This window comes from Tenrec ecaudatus, chromosome 2, assembly GCF_050624435.1.
Source record: "Tenrec ecaudatus isolate mTenEca1 chromosome 2, mTenEca1.hap1, whole genome shotgun sequence".
Taxonomy (NCBI): Eukaryota; Metazoa; Chordata; class Mammalia; order Afrosoricida; family Tenrecidae; genus Tenrec; species Tenrec ecaudatus.
In genome coordinates, this window is record NC_134531.1 from 70,604,488 (window position 1) to 70,622,250 (window position 17,763).

The following is a 17,763-nucleotide window of genomic DNA, read 5'->3' on the forward strand; positions in this document are numbered from 1 at the left end:
AATTTTCCAGCTAGGTGAGCATTGAGCAACTCTCTCTGAATTAGTGCACCCAGTGGCATTGCCTAGGAAGATTCTCTCTGGTCACAGTGAATTTTTTCATAAAAGCAGTTTCATTTGAACCTCGGTTTTTTGATGGCCTATTAAAGAGAACAGCATGCAGCTATGAAATTTTGTTTTCTACTCGAGAAAAATGCAGCAGGAACTGTTGTGATGTTGAACACAGCTTACAAGGACAACACAATGGGAATAACTCAAGTGTACAACTGTTTTTGTCATTTCAAAATAGGTGAACTGTTGATTGATGACAAACCTCATTCTGAACGTCCATCAATTTCCTGAACAGGTGAAAATGTCCACTCACTGGCACTTGCAGTCATTCCACCAGGTCAGACTGTTAATCAAGCTTTCTATTTAGAGGTTCTGAAGAGATTCTATAACAGTGTGCGACAACAAAAAAGCCTGGTTTGTGGCAGACAGGGGACTGGTTTTGCCACCATGGCAATGCACCTGCTCACACAACCATCTCAATGCACCACTTTTTGACAAAAATCATCATGCCTCATTTACCCCAGACAGTTTACTTGCCTAGCTTCATTCCATGTGTCTTCTTTTTGTTTCCATGAATGCAGAGGGACATGAAAGACAGCAATTTAATGACATAAAAGAAGCGAAGAAAAAAATGAGGGAGATGCTGCTAGCCATCCAAACAGATGAGTTTGAAAAATGTTTCCAAGAATGGAATTGCAGATTTGACAAATGTATTAAGTGTAATGGAGAGTACTTTGAAGATGATAAGGTTTGTAAAAAAAAAAAATTAAATACGTAGCATTGAAAAGAAATTGCCGTTTTAGGGGGTACCCCTCTATAGCTGACAATGCTCTGCTTCTTACCTGAGGTCTTGAGTATCTGGAAATGTTTCAAGTCTATCCATGGGGTTTTCTACAGCCAATTCCACAGAAGTGGACAGCCTAATCCTATTTTGTAGTCTGTTGTTAGTCTAGAAGCGCTTCTGAAACCTGTTCACTTTGAGTGATCTTGCTGGCATTTGAAATATCAGTGACTTAGCTTCTAGCAACACAGCAACACGCTAACCACCACAGTAGACAAACTGTCGGACAAGTGGTAGTAGTAATAGAGTAACTAAGGCAAATGGTAGAAATGAAGTCAAATAGCTGAACAGAAAACTTCAAAGGGCAGTTGGAGAAAACAAAGTATTGCGATGGAATGTGTGAAGACCTAGCGTTATATAGCCAAAAGGGAAGAATGTGCTCAGCAAACCTAATGCATTTTTCTCGGAGGACATACCGCCAGAATGCTCCTTAGAAGCAAGGATCCCTAACCATTACTTTGGGCGTGTTCTCAGGAGAGATCATTTCCTGGGGAAGGACATTATGCTTGGGAAGGAGAAGGGGCGGCATAAGTCAGGAAGACTCTTAACGAGGTGGAGTGACACAGTGGCTGGCGCAGTGGGCTTACATCACGATTGGGAGCATAGCCGGGCCTGGGCAATGTCTCTGATCTGCTGTGCACGCTTAGGATGACATTTCATCAGAGCCAACATGTGGGTACTCGACAACAAGAACAATCGTGCTCAGATTTGTGGACGGAGATGGAGCAATCTGACCATAACGATGACAGCGTTGGAAAGGCCACGAGGCAGTTCTTCTCTGCTTTTCCGTAAGGTCTCTCTGAGTCAAAATCGAATCAATGGCGGTGGATGGTGTTCGTATTTGGTGATTTCTACTACTTTATATTCCTGTTCATGATTTATTTCCTATGTCCTCTCCATGCTGCTGTCACGCATATTCAACTCTCCTCTCACCATTACCAGTAAACAGGTGAATATCTTGAATTCCATGTATACTCGGGGGGGCGAGTTTTCCCGCACAATTTTCATGCAGTTTGTGTGGTAAAATTAGGTGCCTCGGCTGATATTTGGGTCGGCTTATACTCGAGTATATACGAGATATGATTTTTTTTAATGATCCCAACCCAGGAATGAAATCAAGGAAACATGGGGGATGACACTATGTGAACAGTCTACTGAGAGAACCTCCAAAGATGCTTTCTGTCCGACTGAGCCAGTCTTCTCCAAGACAGGTGGCACTGCACCCTGTTGCATTCCCTCCATGCACTGCTCGCCTTGGGGACTCATGACTTTGGTTGTTCAGTTCCCACTTGTGCCCTGAGCCATTTTCTACCAAGATGCAGTGCCCATGAGAGGACTGGGTACAGGGGGCTCTACTGTTAACATTCTTGGAATCCACCAGGAACCCTCTTTCCTGATCCTGACTCTCAGAGGGACCTCTACAGTCCTGCCTTCAATCCATCTTCACAGCCTTAGGGGGAAAATAAGCAAGCAAATAAACAGTCTCCTGGCCTTCGGGTTCCACAAGGAGATTTAGTGTTTGGGGGACCGAAATACTAGATGGTTATGAAACCAACGCGGGTCCCACCAGCACTAAAGAATCAGTTTACCTTTCTCATGAGAAGAGGGGCCAGTCTTTAGAAAATAAATAGCAGTCTCCCAACCCCCAGGAAACAAGAACTTGTCTGTTCCCAGAAGCATAAATAAATAATGTGGTTATATTTGCATATTCTGCTACATTAAATTCACACAAATTTGCATATAAAGGGCCCATCCATCTCAATGCCTGGAAAATAATGAGAATCAATGAAAAATAGCTAGTGTTTTTGTACAGTCTTTGCATGTGCTTTGGTCTTTCTCCCCAAGTAAAAGGCCAGTGTTTCGTCATTAAGGTCATCCTAAGATGAATATAATCAACCCATGGCAAAGCAGCTGTATGAAAAGTGGTGAGAATGACCACCCAATGCAGCCTGGAGGAGGAAAGCAAGCTCTAACTGGGCAGCACGCAACCTGAAGGGCAAGGGTATGGGGAAGAAAGAAAAGGCTGTCTTGCCCTCTTTACCACGTTGGCATCAGGAGTTAATGGGGCTATTTGTATGCCAGCAAGGGCCTCTGCTCTTTTTACCACCACCTGGCAGGCCCCTCCTCCCCAGCTGCTTCTCTGACTCTCTGCACAGCTGAGGTCCATGAAACCACAACAGAGTGGGGACGAGAGCTTTCTAGCCAGACCCCAGGGAGAACCAGCCCAGTAACTATCTGTTGACTGCCACACTGATTACAGTCTGTTAAAGCGGATGACACCAACGAGGACAAGTAAGTCAAGACATGGCCTAGTTTGTATGTGATGAGGATTAAGGTTGGTAAGAAGTAAGTTAAGTCTCAACAATAACACTATTCCAACAGAAGCCTGACAGCCCACAGCGGCAGAGCTAGAAATCTTCCTCAAACTGAAAGGAGGAGCTGAGCACTAGGTCCTCTGAGTTGGGCAAAATTTAAGAGACTTCCGCTGGAACATTGGTTGCTCAAAGGTTCTGAGTTTGTCCTCAGGCATTATGGTGCCATGGGATGACCCCCCTCCAAGTCTCCAGCTGACCTATGCCGTTCAAGCTTCCACACCACATCTGCCTTGATAATACCAGAAGACAAAGTAAATAATGTGGAGGGGCTCGTGTGAGCTTGCTTGTAATCCTACTTGAGATGATCTCAGATGGGAAGTCAAAAGTGCTTCTGGACCTGGGAACCCCACATGTTTTATAGTTTGTTTACAGGACCAGGTGCTATCATCGTCAGGAGGGAGGAGCCTCCTGATAAGTGAGTCAGCCCCATGTTCTGTTTCTATGTTAGCTTCCCCTCACATTATTTCGAAGACCTGTTCACTATTCCAAGATATATGCTTGTTGGGTTTCCTGTTATTATTATGGCTCTTCTTATATTTTTCATACAGAAACCCAAATAACTACTGTAAAGAGAGCTACTCTCCTGTCAGGAGGTAAAACTCTTTAGGAAAACATCGTAGCCTGACCCTATTGGCATTGATGAAAGATGCTAGTCTGGCTGGGCAGAGCTAGCATATTCATAAGCGAAGGTCAGGGTGATGTTGTGGGTTACACATCGGGCCACAAACATCCAGGTCAGCAATTCAAACACATCAGTGCTCCGTGGGAGAAAGATGAGGTGCTCTGCACTCATAATGCTTGATAGCCCCACAGGCCCCAAGGGGCCGTTCCAGTCTGTCCTACAGAGTCACTTTGAGTCAGAATCACCTCAGCGGCAGTGGGTTTGGTTTGGGTTGGTTTGAGCCACTGGTTCCACTACTTTGCAGGAAACAAAGGCCCTTTTTTGAGGATTAGAGGATTCCTCATACTCCAGACTGAGACAGCCTCTCACCTCCCACCCCACTGACCCCCCCACTAGACCGGCAAAGGTAGGGGGTAGAAGGGCTCTGAGGAAGGGGGTCCCCATGCTTTCGATCAGGGGAGTTAAGTGACTCACATTTTTAACTGACCAATGCACTAAGAAAATGAAAGTGAACCTGGCAGCCCGTTGTCACCATGACAGCGTCCCCTGTACCGAAGGGCAAGGAGAGGTTGAGCCAGGTAGTGTGATGCATAACACAGCCATGAAGGCACAGGGTCAGCCTGAAAACAGCTTTTCTGATTCCCCATCTCCTGCCTTTTTTCATGCCGCTCCTGATTATCAAAGTATTCTCTGAAGGGGGAAAAATGCAAAGTATTTCACTGAAAAACTTCGACAAGAACAGAAAGACATAAAGAAGAGTAAAGCCTTGTTGTTAAATGGAGAAGCACACATTATTTATAGGTTATGTGTTTTTCTACTTATAATCTTCTTTGTTAATTGTAGAAAATAAAATTCTTCGAAGCACGAAAATGTGTGATGGGAAAACTTGAACTCATTTGGAGAAAAATTGAAGAACATTTCCTTCTCAGCCTTTTACCTATGACCGTAAAGAAAGTGGCAATGGTAACAAAAGCCCCTGTTATCTATTGACTTTGCAAACGGTAAAGGTCAGACTGACTGCATACATCATCTAGGCTTCCCAAGCTTCCTCCAGCCAATAGGTATAAAGTGGGTCTATTACTTTAAATAAACAAAAACTGCTTCCATCAAGTTAATTCCAACTCCTACACAGGGAAACTGTATCCTTAGCAAATCATCAGAGAAGCTGAATTGAATGAAGGAAAATGTGGCATCAGGACTGGTGGAAAGTTTATTAACAACCTGAAATGTGTAGATGACAACCACCTTGCTCGCTGAAAGTGAGGAGGATTTGAAGCATTTGCTGATGAAGATCAAGGGTTGCAGCCTTCAGAGTGGATTTCAACTCAATGTAAAAAAGACCCAAATCCTCACAACTGGACCCATCGGGACTGAAGATGCTGACCTTTCCTACTCTGTGGGATGTACTTGAGTGTGCTGGGTCTTCCAGGGAAGCAGTTTCCAAACCTCAGTGTGCATAGAAATCACCCGGGATTCTGTGAAAATGCAGATTCTGATGCAGTAGGTCTTGATGGGTCTAAATGCTTCCAGGAGATGTTGATGCTACTGGTCCTAACGCCTCACTTTGAGTAGCAAGGCCTAGGCTTCCTTTGAGAAAACAACCTGTCTGTGCAGACCACAGACCTCTGCCCATGAATCAGGGGAGTGAATTCTGTTTTTCTCATTTCTACGTCCCTTTCTCTTTCTCTTATTCAAGGAAATCTGTACAGAAAGATGCCGGCAGACGACCTACCTCTTCAACACAAACGTTTCTAGATAGACACTCCCCATCCCCATGCCAGATTTCTCCCTCTCTTCAGTCTATTCTCCACCCCTCCTAATCGCCAGATTCCCATAAACATCAGTCCAGAGTCAACAAGTGATCTCTTTGTCCAGCTCCTATCATCTGATAGCTTCGACTTCATTCCCACAATTTCCCTAGAAGTCGCCATCCTCATCCAAGGCAGTTTTCTCCCCCAAAGGAATGCTGTGATCTACTCTTAGAATAATTGTTTTCTCAGCTAGAAAAGCACTGCCACAGGGATGTGTTTATTCATAAAGCTTTGACTATATTTCTCAGTATTTCCACAGAGTAGATTCCTAGAACTACAGCTATTGAACCAAATAAAAACTTTGAGACTCTTAATTCATAATGTCCATATTCTGTTTCTATTAGGTCACACTGCCTAATACTAAATCCTTGTAGCTGAATGTTAGGGGATCTGAAGAATCAAAAGGTATACCCCACCACCAAATAACTCCAAAAGTAGCTTTCATTTTTAAAACAGTTTGATTGTCATATAATTGACACATCATACAATTTAATTGTTCAGTCATATTAAGAAGAGTTGTGAAATCATCACCACAATCTATTTGAGAACATTTTCTTCTCGTATTCATTGTTGTTAGCTCCCCAGTTTCCTCTGTCTCCTCTGCTGTGCCTTAAGGCATTGTTAATCCAGTCACTATGGCTATAGATTCACTTATTCTGGATTCCGTGTACAAAAAGTCATGTAAAACACAAGCAAGAAACAAATAAAAGAACAAAAATGACAAAACAGAGTGAAACCTCAACTGAAAAGAAAGCAGAGAGAGTAAAATCTGAAACAACTTTACAATAGGTCAAAAAGGAGATCAAATGATAAGGAATGGCACATTAACCTACATCTGCCGCAGTCCACTGTAAAATCGTCGACGTTTGCTAGCCACAGTCACAGGGAATTCAGTGGAGGTTTAATCTGTGTAGGACCCTGCAAATGGATTTGGGCTTCCACTGTCACCCATTGCCTTCTGTAAACCAGGTTTTAACTATAAAAGCTCTGAAAATGTTTCCTCCTTCAGATTTGGATTTTATTGTTTACGATCCTTGGATCACGCAGACTGGTGTGTTTCTCCCATGTGGACTTAATTGAAGCCTCACTTAAATGGAGGCTTGTTGAAGACCCCACATGCCTTTCTTCCTGAGACCTGAGCACCATCAGGTGTCTTCTCCACACTCTACTATGCCCCTGCATCTTCAGAGATCTCTTCATGAGAACAAGTAGTGGTCCAGTAGGACATGCCCTAAGAATTAAGTTGTTCTTTATTTGGATCTGTGATTAAGTGCAAGCCCCAAATTCTTTCATATGTCTATGGTTTACATATATCTCAGGTTCACTTTAGAGATATCATTACCATTTTATGGTAGAGGACATTATAAATCATCCTCCTGGGGCGCAGGGTGATTCTATTGATAATGTCATGAATTTAGCCAATGATATAGAATGTAAAACATTGTTGAGGAAAGGCAATTATACTCCCTTTCAAGATGACTAAAATTCCCCCACTCCCAGACATCCTGTTTTGGTTAAGGCCCAGAAGATGCTGGGAAAACGCCACGATCCCCGGTTCGGAAACAGATTGTGCCATTAGGACCCATGGACGCATTAGCTCAGAGCCTCCTTTGAATGGAGAAGTTCCTCCCCAGACCCTAACTGCCGATCAGTTTGGATTGCATTGTTGGGTGGGCTGGGCAGATGACGACGGCACGCATGATGGAAGGAGGAAAAGTTGAAACATGGACTCTGTCCCCTGGCCCTCAAGTCTTTCCCGCGACTTTGTAAAGGGTTGTGTTCTGGAAGCCGCCAGGGCCTTCCCTAAGAGGAGAGAGAAAGAGAAGTGCGGACGCCATCAGGAGGACCGAGAGGCCCCAGCCCACATAGGCTGCCACCCAATGTGCCTTTTCCAATCAAGATGGCTATTGCTATCCATCCCATCTAACTCTGCCTCCCCTGGCTCTACCGTTGCCGCTGCACAGGGCCCAGACTCTTGGAGTAGCATCCCACACAGAACCACTCCTTGTCTTAGTCCTTGGCAGACAGCTAAGGGTCTGTGTTAGAGGCGAGGCAGCCCTGTCTGCTCATAATGAACACTTGGGGTTCATCAAAAGCAAATTGTGCAGAGGAGAGCACACAAAAGAACAATTAATGAAATGGAAGGCATCAAAGTGGCATCAGAAGCTGTAGACTTTATTGAGCCTGCTCATTAAGAGAAGAACAACGAATCCTCAGACTGGAAGCCACTCCCCCGAGGCTGGCCACGGTGGATCCCACAGTCTATTATCTCCGATCCTCATTTCCAATTCCAATGGATGCCACCTGTCCCGTTCTGGCCTGCCATGGATGGTATTTTCTGGTTTAAAAAGCAGGAAGAAAAAGCCTCATGGTGTGCTTTTTACTTAGCCAGGGAAGCATCTGTTCTCATCTACAACCGGACCGCCGACGGAAGGACATATGCCAACAATTTTTTTTTGCAGTCATGATTTTGAATGTCTTAGAAAAGTTCCCATCACCGTCTTGACAAGGCCCTCTGCCTGGGAGCTGGACCAATTGGCCATTGCCATCCTGCTACTTACTCCGCCTCGGGCTGTGGGCTGGTGTCATCAAAGGAGCGGTCCATCAGTCACAGGCAGTGTGGGGACCTGGCAATCTTCAGGAATTATTTCAGTTCCCACATGTGAGCAACGGCTGCCAGCAAGCTGCATGGGAGCGAGCCCTTACTGTTATAACTCATTTTCATGGCTTCGCTGTTTAAAGAGAAACAGATAAATCATAGGTGGCTTAGTTTCATGAGCTAGTGATTTAAACAAAAAAAAAATCAATCTTTAATGTGTCTAATTCAGCCAGCATCAATTAGGAAGATGCTATGTATGAAACACCTCCTGGCTCCTCTGGTGAGGGAGCTGCAGCTGTGATCAGGGAAGTGGAAGATTCAGGAAAGGATCGCCAGAAGGGAAAAAACTGAAAAAAGGCCATTCTCAAAGCTCTTCTTACTGAGGGTTGTGGAAAGGTAGTCATCTCAAGTTGGTATCCCAGGATGGAATGAGCAAGCATCCTTTCCCTTCATAGCCCCTCCATCTTGTCACGGAGGTCTCTGATTGATGGAAGGCTTCGCATCTTCCTTTCTGAAGCACGTCGGGGAAACCGATGCTAGAGTTGCCTGTTGATTCACTTGACAAGATACAGACATCAGTCGTTTCTTGAGAAAAAGGTAAGAGCGTGGTGTCCAAGGAATGTTCTCTTAGAAAATGAGAGTAAAATCTGAGCCAGATTTTTCACTAAGGGACCTTGGGATCCCAGGGTAAACAAGAGACCCAGTAGATAAAGACATACTGGGCGCAGGGAACAATACCAGCGACAGTGACAGCAACAGAAAACTGAGTAACAATCCTACCTTCATTTTTGGAGCCGTTGTTCTGGGCCAGCACAAATATATTCACCCCAGCTGGCAGATAAAGAAACAAAGGCTTGGAGAGGTTAAGTAATTGGTTGAGATCAGAAAGTCATTCAGTAGACTAGGTTCCCAAACTTCTTGGCCTACGCCCCCTGTTCAGAAAGGAAAGAAAAATATCATTCAATGCTCTCTTGACTTTTGTACTCTAGCCCATGATCTAGCATAAACTGCAAGTATTTGCTCTTGTGAAGGATCTCTGGTGATATAATGGTTATATGTAGGACAGCTAACTGCAAGGTCTGCAGTTTGAAACCACCAGCCACTCCTGGGGAGCAAAGATGGGACTTTCTAATCCCTTATAGAATTACTGCCTCAGGAACTCCCAGAGCCAATTCCCCTGTCCCATTCGTCCCCTGTGAGTTGGCATTGACTCAATGGCAGTGAGTTTGGTTTTGGTTTCTGCAACTTCCCAGGACGCTTCCAGCACCCCAGAGGAAGTGGAATCTCCCATTTTAGGAGACACCAGTTTAAAGGATATGTTTTGAATGGAGACTGAGTTGGGTTGAAAATCCACATCTACTACTTAAATGGGTGGTTTGGGTCAAACATTCGGGCTCTCTCTGCTGGTTAAGATCCATTTGCTGGTTAAGATCCAGTCAGAAAGAAGCCAGTCACCTGCCAATCTATTCAAAGAGATTCATATGTGGGCCTCTTCCAAAGAAAGCTAGCTCATTGGAATGCCAAAATTATAAATAATATCATTAGCATGACACACAAATAAAATTTTACTGATGACTTTGAAAACAGTTAGCAGTACATCGGCATAAAATTGCCGGACATGTAAAGTCAAATTCAGAAGCAGACAAAGAACGAAGGATATGATTAGAGATGTCAAATGGGCCTCAGCTGAAAGCAAAGGCCATCAGGATGAATACCTCTGTTTTATTGACTATGCAAAGGCATTTGACTCTGTGAATCATAACCAATTATTAATAACATTGCAAAAATGGAATTTCTACAACACTCAGTTGTGCTCATGCAGAACATGCATTAGGGTAACCCCCCCCCCCCAAAATGGAGCTAAGCTCCACTGGAAGGAGCTTTCATGGGATACCTTTTTCCCGCTAGGTAAACATCCAACAATGCTCTCTGAGTTAGTGCACCCAGTGGCATTGCCTGGAAAGATTCTCTCTTGTTACAGTGATATTTTTGTAGAAGCAGCTTCACTCAAACCTTGTTTTTTTGTGATGACTGATTTAAGAGAACAGAATGCGGCGATGAAATTTTGTTTCCTGCTTGGGAAAAATGCTTCAGAAACTGCTGTGATGCTGAATGTGGCTTACAAGGACAGCATTATGTGAAAAACAAGTGTTTTTCTAGTTTCAAAAGAGGTGAAATGTTGATTAATGACAAATACCGGTCTGGACATGAGTCAACTTTCCAGACTGATGAAAATGTCAACTCATAATACACTTGGAGTTCGTTCCCCCAGGTCAGACTGTTAATAAAACTTTCTATTTAGAGGTTCTGAAAAGATTCTGTAACAGTGTATGGAGAAAAAAAATGCCTGGCTTGTGGCAGACAGGGGGCGGGTTTTGCCACCACAACAATGCACCTCCTCATGCAGCCATCTCTGTGTGCCAGTTTTTGACAAAAATGATGTCTCTCTTGCCGCATACACCTTACTCACCTGACCTTGCTCCATGAAACTTCTTTGGTTCCTGTGAGTGAAGAGGGACATGAAAAGACAGAGATTTGAAGATATGGAAAAGGTGAAGAAAAAAACGAAGAGTTGCTGTCAGCCATCTAAACAGATGAGTTTGGAGAATTATTCCAAGAATGGAACAGCAGATTTGATAAATATATTAAGTGTAACGGAGAGTCCTTGGAATGTGATAAGGTTGTTTTGTAAAAAAAAAATTTAAATACATAACTTTGAAAAAAATCTGTTTTGTGGGGGGCCTCCCCCCTTATATACATAGACCAAGAGGCATCATTAAAACAGCACAAGGAGGTACTGTGTGGCTTAAAATCAGAAAAACCATGACCTGGGATTGTATGTTTCCACTTTACTTATTCAATCTGTGTGCTGAGCAAAGACTCTGAGAAGCTGAACTGTATAAAAAGTAATGTGGCATCGGGAGTGGAAGCAGACTCATCAACATGCTGCAGTATGCAGGTGCGCAGCCTCACCCTACGAAGCTTCTAGCCTTCTAAAACAAAAATCTTGCCAATTGGGCCAATAACCAGCAGCATGATAACTGGAGAAAAGATAGAAGTTGTCAAGGATTTCAGTTTACTTGTATCCACAATTAATTCCCTTGGAAGCAGCAGTCAAGGAACTAAATAAAATATCTGCTGAAAAAGACCTCTTTAAAGTGTTTTAAAAGGCAAAGAGGTGGCTATGAGGACTAACGTGTGTGCCTGATTCACGTCATGGTCATTTCAATGGCCTCATGTGTATACAAAAGTTGTGCAATGAGTAAGGAAGGTTTATGAACACTTGGCGGATCTGAATTATGGTATTGGCAAAGAACACTGAACAGACCATGGACTTCTAGAAGAATGAGCAAAATTTCCTTTGAATACTTCCAGCCAGGATGCTCCTTAGGCGTGAAGATGGCCAGATTTCATCGGGTGTCCTTTGAACATTCTATCACGTGACGACGGCCTCTGGAGAACGACATCATGCTTGGTAGAAAGGCAGTGAAAATGAGGAAAACCTTCAACAGGACCCCACGACCAGTGACGGCAATGCTGAACGCAATGGCAAAGTGACGGTGAGGGTGACACAGGACGGGCAGTGTCCTTTGCTATTGTACATAGATGTCATATGCATCAAATTGACCAAAGGGCTCAGAATAGCAATATCAAGTCTGAATTTTTTTATTATGTTTCACTGTTCACATCTTTTAACAGTCACCTCTCATCTTCCCCTATGGCCTTGCATCTGGGCAAGGGGTTAGGACAGCTTGAGTGCCCCCTCCTTGGCACAGCTACAGAGATCCACAAGCCTCACCTCAGCCCAGCCTTCCACCTACCATAAATATCCAGGTCAGTCTCCTTGCCTTGCTCTAACAAGCCACTTTTTAATCTGCTTGTGAGCCACCAGCTATTCCCAGAAAGCCTGCTTCTATTAGTAATAAATCTCTTCACATGCCCTGGGAGTGTATGTGAGCATAGATAAATTGCTTTAGATCAGTTCACAAACTTCCTGGTGTCGCGATCCTTTAATACAGTTCTTCATGCTGTTGTGACACCCCAACCATAAAATTATTTTCATTACTACTTCATCACTATCACTTTGCTACTATTAGGGATTGGACAACCCCTATTGAAGGGGTCGTTTGACCCCTAGAGGGGTCACGACCCATAGGTTGAGAACCGCTGCTTAAGATGCATCAGCACACAGGTGGTCCCCATGAAGTAGAGGTTAAAAATGTCCCAAATGTCCAACTTTGCCTGAGCTGCTGTACAGCTCCATTGCTATCATCATATTCTCCTCCTCCGTCCCTCAGTACTATCCCTCCTGACTTTGGGCCCTGGTAACACGGTAGCCAACAGGCTGCTGGCTCAGCCCCCAAGAATTAGAGATCAGATGATGATAAGTCAGATGGGGGATTCAGAGTCAGAGAAATCATCTTTCTACAGTGTTCATAAATATTGGATCTAGATCACACCCCAAAGGAAACAAGAATAGTAAATTAAGTAACACCCTACAGTAGGTGGTGACTCAAGATACATTTTACCTCAATCCTACCTCACTTACATAACAAAAACCTCACACCCAAATTAGGACTATGAACACAGGCATAGAGACTAGAATTTATAACACATCACAGATGATGTGTTGATAGATGGAGGAAAGATCGGAGTTGGCACACGTTTCATCTTGCTTGGATCCACAATAAATGTTCAGTGAAGCGATCCAACAACACACTACATTGGGTAAATCTGGTAGACAAGACCTCTGTAAAGTATTGAAAAGCAAAGATATCGCTTTGAGGACTAAGAGGCTCCTGATCCAAACGATGTTTTTTTCAATCGCCTCGTACGCATGTGGAAGTTGGACATTGAATAAGGAAGACCAAAGAAGAATAGATGCATTTGAATTACAGTTGTGGCAACGAATATTGAAAATACCATGGGCTGCCAACAAAACAAAACAAAAAAACAAATCTGGCTTGAAAGAAGTACAGCCAGAATGCTCCTTAGAAGCAAGGATGGGGAGCTTTCATCTCACATACTTTGGACATGATACCAGGAGAGACCAGTCCCTGGAGAAAGACACCCTAGTTGGTAAAATAGAGGTCATTGCAAAAATAGGAAGGCCCCGGAGGAGATGGATTGATTGACAGAGCGGCTGCAACAACGAATCCAAATGCAAGAACAATTGGGAGGATGGCATGGGACCAGGTGGTGTTTCATTCTGTTGTACACAGGGTCGCTATGAAACAGAACAGGTGCTACAGCACCTAAAACCAACATAGCTGAGAAGGGAGTTTTCAGTAAGCCAGCACACCACTGTGTGTGTGTGAGCGTGCGTTAGTGTATGCTATGTGTGCATTATTGGTCTCACTCCTGATCCCAAATTTGGGTGGTTCAGCTCATTCTCACCTTACACCTCATTCATTCTCTACAATCTGTGCCTGAGGTTTCTTCTACAAAGCCCCACCAGTCCCCCTTGCTCTCAGCTTTCCCATTAAGTTAACAAGAAGTAATGACAGAAAAGGAGAAGAGAAAGAGGCTCGAGTATCTTCCCCACTCATGTCCTGATTTGGAGCCCCATTTGGGGCTGCTGCAGCGTTCCTCGGGGATATCTGCCCCACCAGCATACTCCCTCGGCAGGCCAGGCTCCACTCCCTGCCCCATTCGGCCTCTGGTGCCTCGCCATCCTGGGAGGTTCTCTTATCCCTGTCTGGTAAAGAGTCCTTTCAAGAAAGCCTTTGTGCTTGGGACTTCAGAATTAAATTCTGACTCCTACACTAAGTCCCAGTCCCTCACCTGTAAAGTAGAGATTACTAAAGATATTACATAAAAGATTGTTGTGATGATTAAACAAGATAATTCAATGTGTCAAATAAATCACACGACTGTTTTTATTATTCCAATTAACTACAACAGTGATAATAATGAATGGTAACACTGGAATTAAAATTTGAGTCCTTTATGCTTATAAGACTCATATTTTTCCCACCAACTTATACTTCTCTTTTTTGAGAAAAGAGGTCAGATATCTTCCAGCCCATCTTGGAAATATCATATTTATTCTGTCACATGAATTAAATCATTCCTTATTCCTTACTTAAACAAAGCTTCTCCAGCTCAACAGAGTTGTTAGTTAAAGGGGAGCTTTGCCAGAAGAACCAAGTGTGCTGTTTTCCTTTAAACCTCTCCGTGCCAGACACAATTCAGTCTTTCACCCACCAGGGACTTCCTGGAACATCAGCTCTAAGGCAGCCAAAGAGAATTATAAATCATAATAATTAGTATTCAAATGATAGGGTTTTGCCACAAGTCCATTACCAGAAACCAAATATTCATTAGGCATGGCCTTTATACCCTCTAAACATTAGCGACCACTGCCTGAGAAGCCCTCCATCTGCCAATGCTCACAAAGGGAATGTATATGAAAAGGAGGACTTTACAATGCTTAAAATAGCCAGGGAGCACGATCCTTCCATAGACAGGTCCCCACATCACGGTGACACAAATAAAACATTGTGTGTATGTAACATGAAGAAGTGAGGCGGGAGACAGAGAAGATGTGGAAAATTAAGAGAATTCAGGTGAACCTGGGAATAACTTGAGTTTTAAGAGGTGATCCTGACACAATTTTTCCTTTGAATGTATCCCCCTCTCCCTAGGGTTCAGAAAGCACTGAACTAAAAAGGATTCGTATTTTTCTAACTTTCCAACTTAGAAACCTGGCGCCATTGTTGAAAGACCTGCAATAGAACTTCCTCTCCCTGGGAAAAGCCCTCAGGAGATGAGTCAGCAGGAGAAGGTTTCTGAGTAGAGGGGCAGCGACAAGCTGTGAACAGTGGGTGGATCTGGGAAAAGAGCAATCTGGATTCAGCTCCGAGCTTTGCCACCTACTAGTTATGAGCCTCTAGTAAAGTTACTCAGCCTCTCTGGGGCGCTTCTGTAAAATGGGGAAAATGATATCTCTTAAAGGATATTTTGGGAATCAGATCAAATTCAGGAAATTCACCCAGTGCACATGTACTAAATCCTTGATAAATAATAGCTCCTGCTACTCTTGGCCTTGAAGAGCATAACTTGGACAGAACTAGCCCCTGAGTAGACTCCGTGGGAAACTGGTCACCTGATATTCCAGAGCACCAACATGTTAGTGACTAGACTAGGATTTTAGCCTAACATCTCCAATAATCTTCTATGTGACCTTGGGAAGGTCACACACATTTTAGGTTCTAATGGAACCCCTTTAGCTATTTCCAAATTTTGTTGAGTCTTGTGGAAACCAAGTATTGGGATTAAAGCTCCCAAGCTGGATGCCCTTATTTTCAGAAAGGAATTGTATCAACACTGCACAGTAGCATTGCTTGGTTTGATGTTCTACTTGGCAATTCCATATAAATTTAATTAATACAATTGAGAAAACCAATGCATTATTATTTTAAAAGTAAAGAGGATAAAAAGTAAGATATTGATTTAAAACAAATCTGACAAAATATATGAGAAAAAAATTAAGAAATGAAGGAAAGTCCAGGAGCGATTTCTCTGGTCATTTTGGTTCTATTGTGGTTCTGTTTCTGTTGTTCTCCAGAAAGACCCTGATTCTCCAGAATTTTCTCTCAGAGGAGAAGAGTAAAAAGAATTTCAATTTATTCTCACTAGCCTTTATGCATCATTTAAATGTTGTTTCTAACCAATGATACCAATCACAGGCCACTCATATTTATCCTGTGACCCCTTTCAGGTATTTGATCTTTCATAGGTGAACATGAATATTAAATATTAATTTATTCTTTTTAACAATGTTGACTACATATTCTGTTCTAGGTTTGAGGAACATTGCTTGTTAATAGCTGCCATACGGTAGCTTCCTGGCTCATGGTGACCCAGCCAAAAAGGGCACCAAAACCCGTGTGATCCACTCACTCCCTGCCATTGAGACAGTGCTGACTCATAGTGACCCGTGGGATTCTAGGACTGGAACTATTTACGGGAGTAGAAGGCCCAGTCTTTCTTCCTCTGAGCTGCTGGTGGTTCTGAACTACCAGTCATACAGATCACAAACCAATGCACACCACCAGGGCTCCACAGCAGTGAACAAAACAGAAAAAAAAAAAAAAAAACCACCCTGCCTTCATGGAGTCTACATTCTATAAAGTAGACTATACAGTCTACATTCTTTATGACCCATAAAGTTCTTTGTGAAATGAATGCTTTTCAATACAAGGACACATAAGTCCGCTCTGTATTGACAGGCTTGGAGATGGTAGCTTTCGTATGAATGCCTTTTAGAAATATTGACTCAGTATTCCTTACTGTCCGTCATTTTTAAAATGTGGGCGAATGAAGCCTCGCATGCAACTCTATGACTTGTGTGTGTGAAAGAGTGAATAGAGGTATTTATTCCTTCATTCAGCAAACCTAGATCGAGTGCCCACTCTGTCCAGGCCGTGGGCTAGTCTAGAATGTAGAGTAAAAAGAAGGTACAACGAACAGATTCTTCTTTTTCAATCAGCAGTAGACTAAGTGGCTTCTCATTTATCTCCTTGAGTCCAGTGTTTTTAATTCTCTTCCCTTAAAATAGAAAGCAGCGAGCTTGGGTTTTACCCTTAACTGCGTATCCCATGCCTATGTAGCTCTTCCCTCTGGCACCTGGACCCCCACTCTGCCGCCCAGCGGATCCTTCTGGGTTTTTATTAGCTACATAACAAATTGTGCAGAAGTTCACGGTGTATCATTTGTCATTTTAAAGCAAATTCCTACTTTCAAATGCCAAAGGTGTGCAGAGATGAAGAAAATATGCTTTGGCGGCTGCCTCTGCAAGCTTAGTTTGGAGCTGTAAAGTTTCCAGGTATAAATCACAGTCCAGGTCCAGGGAACCTTTAGCCAAGTTACACAGCACTAATTTACCTCCAAACACTCAACCAACCAACTCCCGGGTGGCCTCAAGGAGGCCAATATAAGGAAGCTTGGTCAAGTGGTGGCCAGTTCTTGGGGTAACAGCCTCCATCCATATTGACCATTGGGTTTTTCATGTGGTCTCTGGCTTTGTGGAGTCCCTGGGGGTGCAAACGATGACCACATGCAGCTGCTGATGGAAAGGCCAAAGGAAAGGTGGGAAGATAGAGCCCACGCAGAGGTGCCTGTAAGAAAGGCTTAGCCATTGACTTCCAATAGGCCATGATTACACAGCCTATGAAGCACGGGCTTGCCACGTGTCTAAGTCCACGCAACAGGAATTAACACTAGATGGCTTGGTGGGGTTCATGAAAATCTTCCTGTTTTCTAGCACCCCAATGCCCACTCCACTTAGGCAAAGTTCTCTTCTCATCAAGAGGAAGACTACCTGAGATGAACCTGGCTATTCTCAATGCATAAGGAGACAGCTACCAAGCCAGGGACCTCCTCTTAGGGGAGCCTGGGAGGGAGCGTCCTAGAACAGGGGGATGTCTGTGTCCTTCGCATGCCCACCCTGTCCAATGCTCTTC